The 19,550-nt window shown below is 32.4% G+C and overlaps 3 long non-coding RNA genes across 4 annotated transcripts; 2 read left to right on the forward strand and 1 right to left on the reverse strand.

Annotated features, from left to right (window-relative positions):
- Positions 1-603: 603 nt before the first annotated feature.
- Positions 604-1,474, forward strand: LOC141702465 (uncharacterized). The gene is made up of 3 exons (XR_012567118.1): positions 604-731; positions 1,165-1,246; positions 1,329-1,474. It is a non-coding gene; the product is annotated as an uncharacterized LOC141702465 (long non-coding RNA).
- Positions 1,475-3,521: 2,047 nt separating this feature from the next.
- On the forward strand, positions 3,522-4,698 carry LOC141702463 (uncharacterized). The gene is made up of 3 exons (XR_012567117.1): positions 3,522-3,612; positions 3,737-3,817; positions 4,455-4,698. It is a non-coding gene; the product is annotated as an uncharacterized LOC141702463 (long non-coding RNA).
- Positions 4,699-17,154: 12,456 nt separating this feature from the next.
- Positions 17,155-18,815, reverse strand: LOC141702461 (uncharacterized). Of its 2 annotated transcripts, none has more exons than XR_012567115.1 (3): positions 18,710-18,815; positions 17,452-17,575; positions 17,155-17,243 (listed from the first exon to the last, which is right to left on the reverse strand). It is a non-coding gene; the product is annotated as an uncharacterized LOC141702461 (long non-coding RNA). The 2 variants fall into 2 exon arrangements; XR_012567116.1 differs by having other exon boundaries at positions 17,452-17,604; positions 18,710-18,806.
- Positions 18,816-19,550: the final 735 nt, after the last annotated feature.

Here is a 19,550-nt window from a genome sequence, read left to right on the forward strand (position 1 = left end):
CTTCTTCTCCTTCTTCCTTCTTCTTCTTCTTCTTCTTCTTCTTCTTCTTCTTCTTCTTCTTCTTCTTCTTCTTCTTCTTCTTCTTCTCTTCTTCTCCTTCTTCTGCTTCCTTCTTCTTCTTCTTTTCTTCTTCTTCTTCTTCTTCTTCTTCTTCTTCTTCTTCTTCTTCTTCTTCTTCTTCTTCTTCTTCTTCTTCTCTTCTTCTTCTTCTTCTTCTTCTTCTTCTTCTTCTTCTTCTTCTTCTTCTTCTTCTTCTTCTTCTTCTTCTTCTTCTTCTTCTCTTCTTCTTCTTCTCCTTCTTCTTCTTGCCATTACCTATAATTTAAAAATACGGTGATAACACTACAAGAAAACTGTCAATAGACATCACACATTAGACATCGGTTAGGTTTGCCACTGATGTTAAAAGAATTTATAACATCACCCCGTGTTTTTATGATGTTATTGTCATTCGAAGACATCGCTTATTTTAAAACCGATGGCTAAAATTACATGAAAAAATTTTATTTCGCGCTCAGCTTTTTAATTTCCCCCTTAGTCAAAATTTCTTACAATTATCCCAAAATTTTACCCCGCCCATGAGCCAATATCTTGGTTCCCCTATTTCCCTCTTGAAAATTTCACTCATCTCTCCTGACTAAACACTCCTCTACCCCGCTCACTTTCACCTCGACCATCTCACCATCTGTGTTCATCATCTCGACTCAACTAAAGTTCGGTTGTTAAGATTTGTAAGCTTATCTCATCTCTAGTCTCAAATCTTACTAGTCTTCTCTTCATGAAGACAAATTTTTAAAATTGGGGTCTTTTTAAATCGAAACCCTAATTTTTTAAATTGGGGTTTTTTCAAATCCAAATCCCTATGGTGCTTTCATTTAATTCAATGTATTTTCAAGTTATTAATTCTTTTTCAATTCGTTGTATATATACATGGCCTTTTTTGTATACGGTTCTGGATTTAATCTCTGGTATTCACTTGTTTAAGGTTGGATTGAAAGTAGGATTGTGTTATTTATTGGTTTATATTTTTGTGTTTATATGTTTTTAATTGTACTTGGTTCACATATAATATTTTTATTGATTTTAACTAATGATTTTATAATTTGTACATTATTGTGATTTAGTTGTAATGTTAGTTGAATTTTTTGTGAATTGTGTGCGTAGGACTTTCTCTGAAGACGCAGGAGCTTACAACTCTATTCACAGCTGTTAGACTGGGTTGTAGTTGTTACATGGAAGGGGATATGTACTTATATTTATAGGGTACTTGGTTTTTAGTTTCTTGTTGGATCTATCTCAATCTCTTTTAATATGAATTTTGTTAACAGGATTGGTGGTTCCGGCATGGACCTCAGAAGCAAAGCAAGGGTATTGCATTATATTCCTAAATATTAAATTTGTTATTGTTTCTTCTGTGATTATGATTTTCATTTGCATGATTGCCTAAATGGGTGTATAATGAAATTATGATGTATCTAGCACCAGACAAGCTCCTGGAGAAGATAGTGAAGTAATTTTGCAGTAAGTTATTCCCCAACATTTTTTATTTGATTTGATCTATAAGCAGTAATAGCGATTCATTGTTTATTTGTTTGTGTTCTAATAATGAAACAGCCGTCCATAGAAGATAGAATGGGAAACAAAACATATGTGGTGTTATGGTGATGTTTTACTCTGATTGGAAGCGGGTTTTGTAAGTGGTAAGAGTAGTGATTCATTGTGCCTTTTGGCCATTATTCTCAAGCAACAGACCAAGAATGATAATTTTTTCCTACACCTAGGTAAAATATGTGCATAGTGTTAGCATCTACTTTCCTTCCCAATTATATATCAAGTATGAAGTATGTGAATTTGTTGATACTAAAATTTCTACTTTTGGATTACATTATTATGAAGTATGAAGTATGAAGGCTACAAAAAACGTTTCTGAAGTACACACGATTCCCTGGTATTTAATGTCTTATTTTACATTATTATTTTATTTAAAATATATATTCCCTAGTAAGGGGAAGGGTAGTATGCTGAACTGGTATTTTGGCCAAAGTTTGCCTACAAACTAGCACTGGTGGTGATTCTTCTCACGTCAGAAGTTGTACAATTTGAAGGTGAGCACAGCTTATGTGGCATAGTAGTTCCGGTCTACCGTGCCATATATTTATATTTTAAATGTGGCATGTTTGGATAAGAATACAGCTTCAGGAGAAACATATCATGTACGTCATATAGGCTTCGGTACAAAGTTGTATCAACTTTAAGTTAGCAGCTTATTAATGCGAATGTGTTTGGTCTGCAGGTTCGCTTGGTTGCGGATAAGGAGAAAAATAAACCCAGAGGCCCATGTTAAATTTTTTTATTAGGGTAAGGTTCAAAATTGAGCAAAACAGAGGTGCTGCGTGAGACTACTTCTATGCCAAAGGTGAGCTTACTATATCTATTCATAAAGCACAGGTTCATATTGATCTTTTAATAATTCAATTTGTTCCTAGATTATATACTCTTTTAGTCTAAATTATTTTTGAGCTGGAAAATGTCTCTGGGGAGTATCTAAATCTTTTACCTTTGTTATTTTTTTGGTTAAGGTTTCCTCGGAGGGATTCTCCTTGACAGAAACTGCACAAGCTAAACTCTGGTCAAAATTTTATTGGCCAGTTTAGCAAAATGATTTTGTTGTGCTTGAAGAACCTCATCTCTAAACTGCTAAAGGTTTGAGCTATGCATATTCTACACCAGATTCTGAAATCAATTAAAGTTTCAACTACCTATAACTATAAGCTATATTAGTGCATTATGTATCTATATATGTAATTCTGTAGGTTTATCACAATAACCATGCAAGTGATGTCGCCTTTGTTAGTATGTAGGCCTAGACTACGACCATTACATGCATGCAGAGAAAGAAATATGATGACATAAACAATATAAGACATGCTGAATGATGATTGTGAAAGATTGTTTGCAGGTTGAGGTTTGTGAACTACTGCAAGCTTTCTATATGAAGGGGTCTTTTATCTTTTGATACATGATGTGTAAGGGGGGATGGTGACTAATTATTGGGTTATGATTTGACCATATATTATAGCAGTAACTTAGCTCTGCCATGTTTGCAGTCTCTTTATTTTTAACTAGCTTTGGTGTGAAGGGAGAGCTAGAGGTAGACAAAAATGTTTCTCTGATCACATTATAGATATATATTGCACAGCCACTAGTTCGTACAATATCAAATACATGCAAAGCCTTATGTTCAATGACCTCCATCAGCTGCTGCTCTGTCTTCCCTTGAAATCCATCTAGCTACATAGATAGCTAGACTTCCTACTATTGCATATTTTCATTTTTTCATAATGCATGCCTTTTTGTCCTGATGCCCTGCACAAGGAATGGTACCAGACCAGTTGCTTATTAGTACACTTTGGGTCTTATGAAACTACCTTTTTGTTAATACTAACTCAAACTAATAACAGTTGTTTCTTGCATGAAAATGTGGCATGTAAAAAATAAGTTAAAATTGGTTTGAAGAAAAGAAATGCAACAGGGAGTGTAAACTGGAATACAAAGGTTTCTTATGATCTTGACAACTGGAATCATGTTGATCGCTTCCATTTCAATGATCAGGTAATACGGTTTTGTTGATGTTTGTGTTATTACTAATCGTTATATGTCAGCGATAGTCAATTAAGACGTGTTATATGTCAGGGATTAGTCAATTAAGACAACTGGAATCATGTCTTGAATGCAGGTGGCAGCAAAGATGTGGAGATTCTTCTGTATACCGTGGTTATAAAAACTGACTTGATACCTTTTGGAATTGGAATAGTAGGTGCAGTGTCTATTTCATACACCCCACACCTTAGTTCTATTCACGTTTCTGTGTGCCTGTAAATTTAAATTATATTTAACTGAAAATAACCAATGTTTTTTTAACTATTTTGAATAAGCATCAACAGCTTTTTAGTCCTTTTTATGTGCAATTGGTATATATATTAAATTATATTTTTTGATTAACTGTAGTGTTCCTCCACTGAAAATGGCACCCAAACCGAGAATGATACATCGAACATGACAGTGAGTCTGCAAATGGTATATATGTGATTGCATATTATGTGGAACATTTCTGTTAAATAACCATATTGGTGTCTCGATACCATGGCGATATGGTATGTCAATATAATTTAAATGGAACTTGATCGGATATATTCATAGTGAATGAGGAAATTGGACCGTTATATGTTACTGAGAAACAAGAAAAATGGTACACCCTTGCTGCTAACTGTTTTATTTAAAGCTATCTCAAACAGAATTAGCCCTAGTAATATGAACCTTGTCGGTAATAATTACGATTTATTCAGGATATGGTTGTTAATGCAATTTTAATGTATATATATCCCTTTGTTTCCATTTTAAAATATCTATTGCTAGTCTGTACTTGAATTCATATTTTTTTTATGTTGTTGCAGAATAAGAAGATAAACCGTGATGATTTTGTGAAAAGACTGAGGATTATTGTTGGAGATGCATTACTGAGGTTAGCAATTCTAAAGTATTTAAGCATATTCGCTGGAGATGCATTGCTGGAGATCCATTGCTGGCTTTCAGATTTGGCAATGTTTAAAGTGAGTTCTAAGAGACACATAGGGCATGTATATCCTACCGGCCACTGTACGGTTACGGCGCTTGTTTACTTATTTATTTATTTTAGCGTGAAAGCTAATTTTTTTAGGGTATCCATTTGAGTAATAAAATATTCAATGTAAATGCTCTTTATTTTGATGATGATAATAGACAGACTATGTATTTAAGCATGCATTCAAATCCTATTATTTCCTTAGTCTACCTGATTGCAAGATCCATATATTTGATGTATGCTAGTTACAAAAGCAATTGGACATCACTTTTAAAGAAGAAAAGTTGATGCCAAAAAAGTTAATGTACATCATTTTAAGGTAAAAAATTGATGTCAAAGAAATCCAGGTTCAAGTCTAAATGAAACATAGAAATCACTTTGTTTAAGATAAAATTGATGTCTATGTGACAGTATACACATCACTTTTAACCAAAAAATACTGATGTCAAACAACACAATGTACATCAGTTTCAGACAAACAACTGTTGTCAAAGACTAACATATTCAAATCTAAATGAAACATAGACATCACTTTATTCAAGAAAATACTGATGTTTATATGCTAAAATAGACATCACCTTTCAGTGAAGAATCAAATGTTTAATACACCATTTTACATCACCCATATGAAAATTTTTGATGTCTTTGTGACAAAAAACATAGCTCATTATATGTTTAATCTGTTTTAATAGGTGTTATTTAGTTATTAAATAATTTATTTATAACATTTTTTGTAAAAAAAAATACATGGACATCAGTTTTTTAACCAAAATCGATGTCTAAGCTTGCATAGACATCGGGTATCCACCGATGTCTAGAATAGACATCACCGACATCAACATCGGTTGGTTAACAGCATAGACATCGGCCAAAAACCGATGTCTATGGACTTTTTTCTTGTAGTGTAATCTCTGTCCTTCTTCTGTATTGCAACATTGTTTAATCAAATTACACCTAATACTATTTTAACTATGATTCAGAGATGTTAAATTTTCTCAGCAATAATATAACATATATCAACATATTTTCACAACTTAGTATAATCGCTTTGCACATCACAAATGCATTAATGTTATATACAAGAAGAAAATATAGCTACCAAAATTTTAATACCTCTGCTACATGTCCTATTGTCTGTTGCAACCGCAATAACACCTCTTAAACACTAAGAAACATAAGCACCGCACACTTTTTGATAATCCATAATTGTAAATTTATCAAATTCTTGACATAGATATAAACACTTAACAATTAAAATCAAAAGAAACTATACATAAAACAAAAAATAGTGTTAGTGGTTGAAGATATGAGGCTGAACAAAGATGTTAAATAAAAAATAAAAATAAAATTGAAAAATAAATCTGAAAATACTTACAAATTAGGGGTTGATTCATGTTTTAGAAACTCTATTACAACATGGAAGAGACTCAATTCTTACTTTGCAGACTCAATTAGACCTTTATTAAAGCTCGATTAAAGTTTTTTTAAAGCTCGATTCGAGTTTTATGAGTTCCAGTTAGTGTTGTATGTAGACCTAGTAGACTCGATTGCTTGAAAATTAGGGCAAAAGAAGAAAGATGTGAGAATAATGACCGAAAAGGTTTGAATTTTATGAAAAAAATACTATTAGACAACAGTTATTTTGAAAATTCTGATGTAAAAATATGTCTTTAACATCAGTTTGAAAATAACTTATGTAATATATGTTTTTTTACATCGGTTATTTTTTTGACTGATGTTAAAAGGGTGATGTCTATTGGCCATTTTCTAGTAGTGTAACTTGTGTAGTTTGATTTTGTACTTCCCATTTGGATTTCTAATTGCCTTGGTTAGATTCTAATGTTCTAGTTGCATGGTATTCATGGATGTACTACATTCCAATTTGCCAACATTCGCTTAATACTTAATTTCATTTCACAAGATCGATTGTTTCTCGAAAATGTTTCACATCATAAATCCTTTTATCCTAAATTTCTTATTATTTCTTGTACTTGAACTTGGTTGCATATATGAAATTCTAATTCTCGTATCCCTTGATGTCCCCTAGAAAATGGCCTTTTGAAATATCAATTTTCTATGAAAACTAACGACCTTTACGTACACTCATCTGTAACGTAAAAACGTAATATCAACTCAAAATCATAATTTAAATACTCGTGTATAGTGTGGTCTTAATTTTTATTTATTTATACCATAATATTACTATTCATGAAGATCTTTTATCAATGTCCAAAATTCAGGTTTTCACAGTATTCTCCCATTTAATCTTCACAGTTCCGCTTTCATTTTCGGAAAGATCGAGCACTAACTTATTCAATCCATGACATCCCTTTTCACACTCGGTCATTAATAATATTCTCTATATTTCCAGACATCTTCAATTCTTTCCATTACATAAAAATGGTTTTCTTCCTCTCATTATTCTTTCTCAACACAACCTCAACATTTTAGTCAATTATTGTTGAGTCATATTTCTAATTAAGTCCTTTAGTTACGTTCAAAGTATCTGAACTTCAAAATCCATCAGCTCAATCTTTTCTCTTTTACTTAAAGTGTCGGCCACCACACTGGCCTTTTCTTGTTGATAATAAATTCTCAATCCTAGTCCTAAATTAATTTTGACTATAGCCTCTACGTCGTATTCTATGTCAGTATACACTCCGCAATATGGTTAAGAAAAAAAAATCACGATTTTTCCTCATCAGTTAAAGTCTTTATCCCTCAGAGGGGGGCCTTGTCGCTGTTATTCTAAGTCATTATTAGGATACCTTTGTCACGGTCCTTAAATCGCTTACACACATCATTATAGTTCACACAAAATCCTCTTTTTATCGTCATGTATTGCTAACACAAGATTGTTACCAATCTTACCTTCACTTTTTGAAAAATAAAATTCTCAATTTCCTACATGCTTGGTTATTCTCGAATCCATTACATACTCATTCTGAAAATTTTCGTAAGAGCGTACTCTTACTAATCACATCAGTATCTTTCAAATTTTCCCTCTATGATCATATTAAAGATCCTTATGTCTTTTCTAAATGTGTTGTTCCCACTTCAAAATACTTTACTCATCACGATGCTTCAATTACACAATCATATCACTCAGTTTTCATTCTCAGTTTAGATCAACGATTCTCAATTTTCTTTCCCCTTGCTCATATTGTAATCAATATTGGAAAATGATTTTCAAAGATATTAATTTCATTTCGACCATTTTAAAAAAGATTCTGACATGGGATGTTCCAAGAAATAAGAAGCTCTGGATATAAAGAGCCTCAATGCTAAAAATATATAAGAAATTGCAGAAAGAATGTAATAAGGTTTATCGATCCTTCCACATCCTTAAAATTTTATATCATGATATTTTAAGTAATATTACTCGAAGGCGATAATTTCTTGGACGTAAACCCCATAAGGGTGGTCTTTATGAGATTTTCACATCAGAAGAATACTTTTCCTCTTGAAGAATAAGTGGATAATATTGAATAACTCATTGATTAAGGTTGACCAATAGGGATTTGTAAATTACAATAATTTAAAATATAAGTTATACATCATGGTAAAAATAATAAAGTAATTTGTTATTCAATTTATTATATAAACGAAAGAATAGAATATTCAAAGAAAAAAATAATTTCATAGAACTAAATTTGAATTCTCGTTTTGAGTTGAAAACCTAGTTATATCTCAATTAAATCATTCTTTGGAAATTCCTTTATCATACATGCTTGCATATTTATGAATTCTGAATAAAATTTTAGATTGGAAGTGGGACTAGAGGAACAATATCTAGTCCATCTCAAGACATATTACAACCGACTAAGAAACTGGCTAGCTCAATTGGATTAACATATAACAATTAGGTAGGACGATTAGCAACATTTTCATCATATTAAATAAAATTTCAACTAGTTAGGATAATTAACTAGTCGTTCATGAGAACATATGCAACTAAGCAGATTCAGCTTGTTCGTATAAAATTTTAATATTGTACCAACTGTAGAAAATCGTGGCTACCTGGGTAATGAGTAAAATAAAATTTTTTCAATTTTCGGCCAAAAGAGAAATATAAAATCTGAATCGAGTGATCTTGGTATCGGAAAAATTGGTAGCCTCTCATCAATATTTCATATTAATAAACCGGTCCACCCAAAGGTGCCTCTGTATATATATCTTATCAGATTCTTACATAAAATTTAATTTAAAATACCAATATCGAATTGATATCCTAACTATGATTTCAACATTTGATAAGCAATCTAATCTTGAATTGAAGAAAAAAATTCACGAAGAATCCGTGGATATGAAATCATTCATGTTCTCAATAATTTGTCAATTATTAACGAGCTCGACTTCGAAGTGTAAGTATAAAAGAAAGAATTGAATGTAAATATTCTATAAGGAATATTTGTCAGTTAATTAAGAAAATATTTAAAATAAATTCCTTGAACAATTGAAAGAGAGTATAAATCGGTGTGAGCCTGAATAAGATAATCACAATTTTGAATAGAACTTCGTGGATCAAATAAAGAATTGGAAAAGTCCTGGTTCATATAATTTTTTTAAAGTCATTGGTAATATCAGAAGTTCAAGGTAGATAACTAAAATGATTTCTTGATGTGACTTATCAAGGAAATATGAATGATACAAAGTTTTAAGGGTGTAGCTTTTCGAGGAGTAAATGACAAAATAAATCACCGATTATCCTAAATCTCACAATTACCCATTTGAGGATGATCCCACCTCCTCGCCTTCATAGTTACATATTCCAACTAGTGTGTCTCTTAACATCATTTAAGTCACTCATTAATTCGGTATCACAATTACATATGTTATTCCAGTAATTTTCCTCGAAGACCTTACTCCATATTATTTTAAAGGCATATGTTAAGCCGATAGGGTCCAACTACATGCATTCGTCACAAATTACAAGTGGCCAGTTACTTTTGGGAACAGATCAAAGAGATCTCTCATGGATCTTAATGTAGTCCATAAGTTCAGGGCCATGTGTGTGTAAGTAAACATATGCTACCAAATTGATAGAGGTTTATGAATATATATCTGTAATCTCTAATAACAATTCTGCCGAAAATTTTTACTTTAGAGTCACTAGTCTCTCCATTTAGTAGGTTTCAAGATTGAACCATCATTCATTGTAGTCCTATGCAATTCCATTGCGGATATAATCATCGATTTTATAAAGTCATCGATCTCCGGGTTGACCCATCATGGTCTAACGTATGAAGCATACTCATAATATCATGATATAGCTTGCTCGTCTTACAATAACGTCCTCATACAGAGTGGAACTCTTTTTTAAGGGTAATAAAATCATCAAGGGTGTAGTGGATATTATCTTTGGCGAATATAATGTTTATAGGGTATTGGATCCTTATAAGAAAATAATACATCTAAATATAATCCGTAACTTATTAACCCATTAACCTTAAATCTGTAATCATAATGAGACTTCATGGTTCTCACGTGTAAAATCCCGAATTTTTGACATCGGTTAAAAGACCTTTATGAATAGTAACCTTGCAGTTCAATAAAAACTTTTACGAAAACACCTATATATGAGCTTTTAAAATAAAATTTCTAGTTGATAGTGTGATTTTACGTACCAAATGAGTGTATGTAAAATCCCTTCGTTTTCGGAGAAAACGAACTTTATAATCTTACGGACTATCGAGGAATACGAGAATCACATTACGATCAAGAATTTAGAATTCTAAAAATGAAAATCCAAGTATAAGGTTTCAAAGCATAAATGATTTATAAGAAAGGATTTACCCAACGAATAGATTACGAAGATTTACCACAAAAATGAATAAGCGACCAAGCGAATCCGTAAGTGAATAAATGAACCAACTAAGGCCATACAAATCCCATGCAAAAATATGCCAACCAAATTAGTACAAGGAGAAACCAAATTGGTTGATCAATTTGAACGAAGTTCGAAATATGGTTCCTTGAAACAAGGATTCTTGTTATTCATCATTAAAAGTTTGACAAATCCATGTACTAGCCAATGGCTAGCCTTAGAAAATAGATGCATCTTCAATTATTAAACATACATACATATTACATATCACACATATCACTGAATACTTCTAAAGGAATCCAATCCAAGCAACGCGCTCTCTCTCTCTCTCTCTCTCCAAGAACACAATGCTGATTTTCAAGAATACCACGGAAAGAAGAATTCAAATCTCATGTTCTACTGATTCATAAATCATCAAATTTTAACCAAATCTCCTCCATATTATGGGTAAGCTACTTACCAAATTTGGAGCCCATCAATGAAGTTTTCAATTTTATAAAAATGATTTAAGTTGAGGATAAATAGTAACTCCGAAAAATTACTAACTTGTTTTCTTGATTTTTCATGGAAGTTTAAGTGTCCTAAAGCTAGACAAAGGCTTAATCAAGGATATTAGGACTTAATCAAGTATTATAAAGCTTCAAGGAAGGTATAAACATCATCAACCCTTTGATTTGCTTGAGTTATAAGATTGAGCATGAGTTTATGTTTAAGTAAATGCTGATTGATTGAGTTGGATTGTAAAAAGTTAGGTTTTGATGGTTGATTGTTATGGATTTATATAAGTGATTATTTCATATAGTTTAGGAAATGATCTTGCAAGAAATATGAAATAATTGGTGTTTGAGTTGTTGCCAATGAAATTAACGTAATTAAAATCGGGAATCATTGCGCGTATAGCCGTCGTAATGTCTGTTTATATTTATGACTGTTTTTAAACAATAAATTTAATGTTTTTATACACCACTAGACATGGATTTAAATTTCTTGTTTTTTAGTATGTAAACATATAAAAATCGTGCTGAGAAGATTTACGGATTAGGAGAAAAGTTCGGTTTAGTGAACGTAATCGAGAAAAGCAAATTGCTACATAGTTTTGACTTTAAGGGTATAATTGAGGCCTTTAAACATTTTTTAAAATCATGAAACTTGCTCAGTAGCTTAGTTATATAATGGGAAAGCACTCTTTAAATATTTAGTTTAAAGATGTTAATTTTTTGATTTTATAAAAATGTCGGAGCCGAGGTCAGGCAAGGAGTTATCACCAAGAACACCTACTACCATTAAACCGTCACTTTAGGATTTTCACCCCTGCTACCAGAAAACCATTTCAATTATTTGGTTCTAAATTTTGTCTAGATCATGCACGAGAAAATGGTACATCAATTCAGTTAACGGTTTTGAGAGAAATCAATGTTTTAGTGAAAGCAGTATGAATAGTAAAACTCTGTAGTTGACCGAACATTTAAAATGCTTTTGACCTATTTAAATTCATTTTATCAAAATGAAACTTTTATGATAATATTAAAAACACTCCAGAATCTACTCGATGTGGTTCCGTAATAAAATATTAATTTTTGATTTATTTAAAATTTTAGAGTGCGATTCACATAATAGTAACATTGGGTAAAGTCAACTCTTGAAGACCACTTTGACCGTCCGTTTCGAACAAGGATTGATACTTATTTTGATTCGGTAGATTATTGAAAATTATGAAGTATTGTACTTATTAGAAATATTAGTCGGTGATGGGATTAGGAATGATGATTAAGATTATGATATTTGTTGATTAGAAAACCCGAAACAAGAGCAAGTCGAAAAACATATCTTGGACTCTAGGCAAGTTTTTAAACCTTACCTTTTAAAATTGTTGTGTTGTGTTTATTTTCAAATAAATGCTATATATACATGATGTTGTATTACGATATTTTATGAATTGTAATATGTAATATCATACAATATGTTAATGATTTTGGTACATGAATATTACCGAATTCAATAGACAATGCTACATAGTAGCGTTGTATATAGGAGGTGTATATTTTATACCGAGGATCCGTCAGTATAATTTGATGAAAACGGGAAGTATTCAGGATGTGTTTTATTTAAGAATATTAATGCCATAGTAGAGCGTGATGAACAATTGTAAGACCAAGAGTCGGGAAACTTTTATAAAGTATAAACCCGAGAATCATACTGGAGATGTTTTGGACGATTAAAAGTCCATAGGTATTTATTCTGAGGGACTCGATGTCCCCCTCGCAAAGCATTAAGTACCTCAAACTTTTATTAAAACAATTTCCAAAGATCGTGTTCCCTCAACTTATATTATTTATTTAAATGATGAATATTATTTTAAATACTCATTTTAAAGAAGAAGTATTCTTGGAAGAATACTTATTTAAAAATTTTAAATATTTAACATTTACTTAAGATTTAATCTATTTACTTAAACATAAATCATTCAGGGAATATTATTCAAATATTCTTTTAAAATAGAATTGTTCGAGGTTGATTATTTTAATAAATATTAATTGGTTATTTAATATTTATTTAGTGATTTTATATGGTTTCAAAACCATAAATCTTATTTCAAAATATTTTCTGAGTTTCAGAAATCATTTTGGTATTATCCGAACTTTGAAAAATATTATTTCAATATATATTAATTATTTTGACTATAGTGTCAAAGGAAACTTCCCCTTAAATACTTATCTGTTGACAATGGTCAAGTCACATTATCTTATTACTTCCTCCGGAAATTCTCGGAAGGACATATATACATATATAAGATGAGTTGTATCTATGAACAAGCAAAAGACTTGAGGAACTTCGATATAATTCAAGTTCCTGTTTTATAATAAGATTTTTTAAAAGGACAAGGAAGGGTAGACTCTAGTACTTTGTGTACTAGAGCGACTACTGGTGTGCCACATGTAAACATGTGGAGTATGTAGAAAGTCTGGATGTATGAGACACACATAATATGCCCGAATGCGGCAAGGGTGACAACCGGATGTATGGTAGTCGTCCTTCTACTAGTAGAAAGGTTACAGATTTCCGTATTATGACTGATCATTATATGCGGTGGCTCCGTTGAATGTCCTATTCTTCCAATTGGAATTGAGATGCAATACAGTAACTAAGCCTATGCATTGGGTTTACCATTAAGGTATTTACAGACTAATAAGTCAATCGAAAACATTATTTCAAAAGAGATGTATATCACCAAGAAAATAATTATCCTAGTATATAAATCGAGAACATTGTCAAGATATTTTGATATAGATAAGATATCTTATTTGATTTAAAAGAAAAAGGTGTATACCACCAAGTTTTCAAATTTTCATATTATACGATGAAGTATTATATTAACAGTTATTCCCAAAATGTTTTATACATTATGGCTGAGCATTATTGCTCAATCTTGCTTTCTTTTAAATGTCACAAACAAACATATAACCAGTATGCTAGTAAGAGACCAAGTCGACTGCACCTGCGAGGAGAAGTCCTTGCATCATTGCTTCAGGAAAGCCAGAACATATAGATAGGCTTCAATATTTGTAAGATTATTGTAACTTTATGTAGAGGTTATGAATAATAGTTTAAGATCCTGGAAAGTACATTTGAGTTGTAATAAAGAAGATTACATTTTGTACATCATTTCTAAGGCTATAATTGTGTGTGTGTGTGCGCGTGAGATGAGGTTTGTTGGATTATTGAGTTAATACAGGTTAAACATGATTGAAGGATTGCGTGACCACCCAGATTTCTTACCCCGAATTATGGGGAGTTACATCACGTGTAATGCCCTCTCATGGGAAACCTATAAAAAAGTACGAGTAACAAGGCTCGTGTTGTCGAAATCGACATATGGTGTTGGTAATGATGTTTCAACCTCAAATGCGCCGGACACTCAGCTCCGTGTTTTATATCAAAATATTTTATAAATCATGTAAGATTTTCAATTCTCATCTTCCATTCTAATTATCTCTAGTGATTCCATTGGTCTTATTATAATACCTCAATTATGTTTTCCAATAAAACTTACTCATAGGTACTACATCTGGTAGTCCTATAACGAACTCTATATGAGCTCTTGCGCTATGCTCACATCTAGACTTTGCTCCCAACACTCTCGTCTCTAAGTACTATAACTTATTATTCTGATACCATTTCTATAACACCCCCAAATTCGGGATCAGGAATCTGGGTTGTCATGCAATCCTTCAATCATGTATAACATGCATCAACTTAATAATCCAATAATTCCACATCAAAGAACCCCAATCTCTCTCTCTCACACACACACATGTTATAGCCTCAGAAATGATGTACAACAAGTACCATTTGTTATTACAACTCAAATGTATAAAAGATCTCAAACAATTATTTGTAACCTTTACATGAAGTTACAATAATTACTACTAATATCTTATACCTATATGAATGATATAACCCACCTTAAACTAAGCTGCAGTAGCTACAGAAATCTTTCCATCTTCCAAGTTTCTTCACCAACATACCGGTTATCAATTGTGTTGTGACATTTAAAAGAAAGAAAGAGTGAGCAGAAACGCTCAGCAATAATATAAAATAGTTAAAATTGACTGTTAAATCTGACTGTAATTTCTAGTATAATATTATATAATTAGGAGAATAACTTTCTTTGTGATATACACCTATTTCAAAAAAAATATTTCATTTCTCAATTATTTTGCGAATACTTTCAGTAAACCCAACACCTAGGCTTGAGTTACAGTATCGCAAACAATTTCAATTGGAAATTTTTTAGGACATTCACGGAGCCGTACTATACGATGCTCAGTCGTATAGCATAATGTTGTTATTATTTTCTACTAATAGAGGGATGACTTCCTTACTACCGGGTCTTCACCCTTGCCGCATTTGGGCATTCTATGCATCTCCTTTCTCCCAGGTATATTTTGCATACTTCGCATGTCCATCGGTATTCATAGTACCTTCTCATGCAGTAATAATTAGTAGTCTCCCAGTACATAAAGTACTGGAGTCTACCACTCCCCGTCCTTAAAGAATTCTATCATATATCTAGATATTATTTTGTTCCCCAAGCATAATGCTGTTGATAGGTATATACCGATACATATACACACTTTCGGAAATTTTGGAGGAAGTATTATGATAATGTGAGTCGAAATAATAGTTTTTGACGTTTTGTTGGAGGAAATACCGTTGTCAACGGATAAATATTTAAGGGGGAGTTCCTTTTGAAACTATAGTCAAAATATTTAAAACAAAGTCAAAATTTTATTTCTTCACGATTTGAAAGTACTTGAATGATTTACTAAAATTCAGAAAATATTTAAAATTTGATTTTATGATTTTTAATCGCTTAAAACCTAAAATAAATATTTAATAATACTCAATAATCATTAATTATATTAAAACTCGAATAATTCTCTTTTAAATGAATATTTGAAATAACATTCATCTACTAAATAATATTTAATTTGAGTAAATAAGATTCTTGGAGATCGTTTGATAAAAATTTGAGGTATTTGATAAACCGTGAGGGAATATCGAGTCACTTGGAATATTACTTTAATATCAAATAGAAAATAATTGTTTCAAACGAATCTGGAATACTTTCGGATTTTTAATAATTATATATATCGACCGACCCCCCGGTCAATAATATAACATAATATACCACGCTGCTTATTAGCGTTAACATTCTTGGAAACACCTCAGGAATGCTTGGGATTTTTATCAACTTATATCGACCAACACTCAGTCTCAATACACATCTGATATGTAATCTGCTCTTCTCTAGCATTATCAATTGAACTCCGGTAATATATATTTATACCAAAATCATCAACATATCGGATGATATTTTTATATCACAATTATTAAAACATCACAATACAACATTGTGTATATATCGCAATGATTGAAAATATTAACACAACATTTTGTAAAAGGTAGGGTCACTACAACAAATCTGGCCATTTACGACGGTTTTTTTGAACTGAAATCGTCGTAATGGAGCCATTTACGACAGAAAAAAATTGTCATTTTTGGTCGAGTAGTAAGTCGTTTTTTTCGTCACAAGATAAAATTGCGTCGCAAGTTAGGAAGTAGGGGCCCACATAATCAATAAAATAATAAATCTACTTACGACGGAGTATATTCCGTCGTAAGTTATCAACATATGACGAAAAATAATGTCGTATGTTCTCTTGCTGGACCCATATTTAATGAAATTAAACATAAATTTATGACGCAACCTATACGTCATAAGTTAGTAAATTCCGACAGAAAAAATGTCGTATTTTGGGAATTAGGGCCTATTTACGACTGGAATTTGCGATGAACAACCGTCGGTAAGTTTGTATTTCCAGGTTTAAAAAAATATCTAGCCGAATTCCGGTCACTTTTCGGCAACCCCCAATTCAACTATTTAACCACTAGTATTATCCCAATTCGGGAACATATCAGGGTTCCCTAAATGAATCCTACAATAGGAAACCGCCAATTCTTTGCTTGCTTAATAACGGAAACCATATCATCCCTCAAATTCTATCTTTCAAAGATAAACCTTCTTCCCCTCATCATAAGCATGATGATAACAACCTAAAAAATAACAAAAAGCCGGCAACAAAATTCCCCGATAAGCGATCAATCAAAACCCTCTCCAATTATATCCGAGACTATTTCAAGGTTCGCGGCCTCGGCGCATTCCACATTGCATAGTATGGACTCAAATAATGAATTCTTCCTTGACTATCCTGATGTTCATCCTATGCATGCCTTCAACAACACAGGCATTAGAAATAAATATTAAATTAGTTGCATACCAAGTAGTTGGAAAAGACTATATATAAATGCAATTGCAATAAAAATTGGGACGGTACAAAAGGAATCGAACCAACTCCAAGAGAAAATAAGTTAACACATACCAGTAGAGTGGAGAGGGAGGGCGACAGAGAAAGAGGGGGAGAGAGAGTTGTCCTGATACCTAAATTTCAAGAGTTATGCTCAGTGATCAGGGATGGCAGAGACTTTCGAACAAATTCCAAATCACCAGTTTTGTTATATATATCTACTATCATTGCACTTAAAAGTGGAGGCTGGCTGCATGGCTGCAGAACAGTTTTCCCCGGATCAGTACCTATAACAACAACAATTAATTAAGCTCAACAAAATGAAGCACAAAAGTATTACAAGCTTAAAGAGAAGCTGGACTAGTTATGCTACAGAATAATATTGCAGGTTTTGCCTTATGCATAATTAGGACAGAAGTTAGAGAAAGGAACATGTTCAACAACATGCTTCTAGGGGAGTTGAGCCGGACCTCCTCCGAACCTCAACGTCTGGCTCGAGATAGATGTTCCTTTCTGGTAAAATGTATCTGGCTCAACTCCCCTAAAAGCATAGATTACGGATAATAAGCGCAGGCTGTAGCTGAACATAATCCTGTACAACTTAGCGCACCTGAACCAAAATTGAACAAAGGGTTTTACGTTGATGACATAATTCTTAGCCCCGGTTCTAAGAAATTATACCCGGGCTAAGAAATTAGACATATATATACAAAAACCTATGAGATTGATTGCTTTTTTGACAAAAGAATTATAATTGGTATTACCATGTTACAGAACATTTAGTACAAAATTAGATACATAATTACAAAATTTAAAATGAAAAAAAAATCAGAATTTGCTTAGTGAGAAGTGAGTATATAAATGGATTATTTGTTATGTAATATATAGATCATAATTCATAAACAAGGCGAGGTCAAGCCAAGTCAAGTTCTAAGTGTAAACGAGTTGTGCTTTAGTATGGCTTCGCTTCAAAATTTGTTTGATCTCGCCTAGTTTGTGAACTCTAGCCAACTTGTGAACATCTCAGCTCTCATATTACAGGTCCATATAGGCTACAACTTATATTTAATGTTCGATAGAGCATTCAGTTACACCAAGTTATTTTTAATGTTAAATAGAGTACTCAAGTGATTTATGTTTTCTGTATGCAAGTGATTCAAAATCTTAAGAAGCAACTAGTTATTGCTTTTACTATGAAGCAAAACTTATTTTCTTGCATAAGCACAAGGCCTTGTTACTAGATTCCGTGTGGATTAAATTTTAAAATAAATGCAGGTGACATCTAAGAAGAAAAGTATAGCAGGTGAGGCAGGAATGATTTTACAAGAAAAAGTGAAGCAATTGGCTCCTGCAACATAAACTGTAGTGGATAGGTAAACTGTTATTCTATACCTTAATAGGAGAGAGATTTTGACCAATAAAAATGTATCTGGTAAGCCAAACACCAGCTGCAACACTATCTTCCTCAACAATAACCAGATGTTCATCACCATTATTTAAATTCCCAACCCACCTCTATCTTCCTCAACGATAACCAACTAATTTCACTCTTCACACTCTCAACTCACCCCTTTTCTCTGTTACTTCTGAAGCAACTAATAACAGCAACAACAATGCGCCTTCTTTGAATAAAACTGGTGAATCTTCTTCACCACCCCATCACTCTTGTTTCTCAAGACTCTGTTCCTCTTGCAGGTGTCATTCAGTTTGAAAAACCCAGCTTTTCTGCTCGGATTATTTGTTGGCTTCTAGTAAAAGCTGTACTAGATCAGGCCGATTTTGACTAATGGCCAAATGAAGTAAAGTTTGACCATCAGCATCAGCTGACTCAACAGCCTTCCAAGAAGGATCACTTTATCTAATACATCTCTAATTTCATCCATAGCATCATCGATAACAAGTTGAATCAGAGCAGGGAGATCCAACAAACATGATTTTATAGCACTATCAATAAAACACTTGTTCGTTGCAATTGAAAACTGACTGAAACTAGTAAAGATCTTTCCGCAAGTGGGTTGTCTGATTGGATCGAAAAGTAAATGGGTTGCATCAAATTTTGGTTTTTGTTGATGTATGGGGATTAAGATTGTAGATCTGGGCAGTGAGGCGGAGAGAGAGGAGATGTATGTGTTTATCTTTGTCCAGTGTGCTGTGTTTCTCAATATTATCCAAGGGCTGTAAGTGATTGCATACTAGCAATCCGTGTTAGACCCGTTCATCAAATAAATAAGTG

This window comes from Apium graveolens, unplaced genomic scaffold, assembly GCF_009905375.1.
Source record: "Apium graveolens cultivar Ventura unplaced genomic scaffold, ASM990537v1 ctg5183, whole genome shotgun sequence".
NCBI classification, from domain to species: Eukaryota; Viridiplantae; Streptophyta; class Magnoliopsida; order Apiales; family Apiaceae; genus Apium; species Apium graveolens.